The sequence below is a fragment of the Suricata suricatta genome, chromosome 14 (genome assembly GCF_006229205.1).
Source record: "Suricata suricatta isolate VVHF042 chromosome 14, meerkat_22Aug2017_6uvM2_HiC, whole genome shotgun sequence".
NCBI classification, from domain to species: domain Eukaryota; kingdom Metazoa; phylum Chordata; class Mammalia; order Carnivora; family Herpestidae; genus Suricata; species Suricata suricatta.
Window position 1 is genome coordinate 46,302,018 of NC_043713.1, and position 2,737 is coordinate 46,304,754.

General features: G+C 47.8%; 1 protein-coding gene across 1 annotated transcript in view; it reads right to left on the reverse strand.

The window, feature by feature from the left end:
* Nucleotides 1-2,737, reverse strand: part of LOC115277423 (laminin subunit alpha-3-like) — a 225,862-nt gene that overhangs the window by 20,910 nt on the left and 202,215 nt on the right. The window lies entirely within an intron of this gene.

Consider the following 2,737-nt stretch of genomic DNA (forward strand, 5'->3'; position numbering starts at 1 on the left):
GCCACCATCTGCTTGCTGACTTATTGCTATATGTCCACTTCATTTGCTGGCTCAACCCCCTCCAGCGCCCCCTCCTTCCATTTGAGTGTGGAGGGATCCCCAAGGGCCCTCAGAGGACCTCTTCTTCCCTCCTACCCTCTCTCTGCCTCAAAGTCAGAGTCATTGCTGCAGCCCCAATGCGGGTGTGTGCCCATGAAGCTCAGATGCTTCTCTCCAGCCTAGACTTCTCTTCTCGGGACCAGATCTGCTCATCTGGATACCTTATTGTTGTTACATGAGTGATTCATAGACTCAAATTGTGAATATCTCAAACAGAGCTTGGGATCTACATGCCTCTCCCCTGCCTCCCGGCGGCCAGGCTGACTCTCCGCCCTTCCCTCCACCCTCTCCCCTCCTTTCGCTCTCTCACCAGGAATCCCCTTGCCGAGCCAGGCACAAACGTACTAGGAGTCACTCTTAATCCTCTTTTTCTTCCAATCAAATCTTGTTGGTTCCACCATTTCTTAACTCTGTCTCTATTTCATGCCACCCGGTCTCATCCACACTTCTCTCTCTTTTTTAAATTTTTTAACATTTTTAAGCTTATATATTTTACGAGAGGGAAAGAGTGAGTAGGGGAGGGACAGAGAAAAAGGAAAAGAGAAAGAATCCTAAGCAGGCTCTGAACTGTCAGCATAGAGCCTGATGTGGAGCTTGAACTCACAAACTATAAAATCGTGACCTGAGCTGAAGCCAGACACTTAACCAACTGAGCCTCCCAGGTGCTCCTTAGCCACACTCCTTTAGCTGCACTACACAGCAATAATGCACTGTCCTCCCACATCTGCTCTGTCTTTTTTTTTTTAAAGTTTATTTCTTTATTTTGAGAGAGAACAAGAGTGTGCAGGGCAGGGGCAGAGAGAGAGCGGGAGAAAGAATCCCAAGCAATCTACACACTTAGTGAAGAGACCAACACTGGGCTCTGAACAGAGAGCAGAGAGACCATGACCTGAGTTGAAGTCAACAGTCAGATGCTCAAGCAACTGAGCCCCCAGGTGCCCCCACTGTCCCATCTTGCCACTTGCCACTATGCAGCTAGAGAGCTCTGTGGAAAATGGCAGGGCCGGCCTGTTTCATTATCCTCCTTTGCTCCCAGGATAGAGCCCTGACTCCTCAGCACATGTTGTGAGGCTCTGATCACCCCTTCAACTTTGTTTTTCCATGTTCCCTTCCTGTTCTGTCCCTGAGCACCACCTGCCCTTCCCACTTCTGAGTCTGCTTTGTGTTTCATTCTCCGCAGGCATCACCCTTCTGCTCTGTCCTCTTCAAATGCTGTCTTCTACTTTCCCCTGGGTCTCAGATTACCTTTGCTCAAGAAAGTCTTTTACATCTTCATTCACCCCACACTTTTCCTCTATAGCATTCATGGCCATTGGATGGATTAATGAACCAGTTAATGAGTGTGGCTTTGTTAAATACGTGTCCTCCCCTCTAGAAAACAAGGTCCTTGAGGACAGCAACTGTGTCTGTGGTGGCTGTAACTGCATCCCCATCACTGCATAAGGCACATCCTTGAAACAGACCTTTCCTTAGAAAGGTATGCTGAGGGAGCCTCTGTGGCTCAGTCGGTTTAGCGTCTGACTCCTGATTTTGGCTCAGGTCATGATTTGTGGTTCTTGGGTTTGAGCCCTGCTGTTAGCCCGAAGCCTGCTCGGGATTCTCTCTTCTCCTCTCTCTCTGCCCCTCCTCTCTCTCTCATTCTCTCTCAAAATTAAATAAATGAACTTGAAAAAATTACACACTGGGGAATTTCTGATATAGGGCTTGAAAGTTTATTCCTCCGCAATTCCCTAATGACAAGAGGGCCTCTTTCTGAAGTCTACCAACAGTCCTTACTTAAAAGAAACATCAGTCCTTATCTGAATCCTAAACCTTGTGCCTGGGAGCCAGTAGGGTTCATCACACTCAAAAACAACAGAGTCACATCAACTCACTGAGTGATGAGCAGAGCAGTGCTCAAAATCATGTTCTCTTCTCTAGAATAGCAGCATATATTTTCCATATATTTTCTTCTAATATGAATAGCACTTCTGGTTGTCAGTCTCCAAGAACTTCAAAGTGTAGTACAAAGAAGACCTTGTTTTAGAAAACAACCACCTGAAGATGCTGGGTGACTCCTCAGCTCCTTGCATTCTATCTATAGGCAGCTCAGGACCTTCCCAAACGCTCCGAGCTGGTTCAGCCTTGGAATCTCCCAGAGGGTCAAGACTAGTCCCAGAGAGGGGGCTTGAATCAGGTCTGTGTCCCCACCCTGCAGGTGGAAGAGACTGGTCAAACCCCAAACTCCTTATCAATCCCACGTTCTCAGACAGAGACCCCATGGGCTGATCCACAGAGCAACCACCGAAGGCAGGAGCGGTCAAGTCCAGGCCCATCCCCCAGCAGATGGCGCTGACCATCACTTAGAGAGTCCCTTTGGATTTCTCCAAACTAGACTTAGGAATGGCCTCCAGAAACCTCAGCTGCTTGAAAACAGAGAAGCTTCCAAGTCTTGGGAATCCAGGGATCAGGTGACAGAGACATACTTCCACAGTCTGGTGAGAGTCAGACTAAGACGCAAACAGCAGGAAGTCAAACAGTTTGACTCCCAGAGACCCTGGGAGGTCATCACACAATTTCAGGCAGAATAAGTAGATAATGAGGCAAACAGCAGTTTTCAAAGAATAAAAGTGTCAATGGCATGTTCTCAAATTCCTGA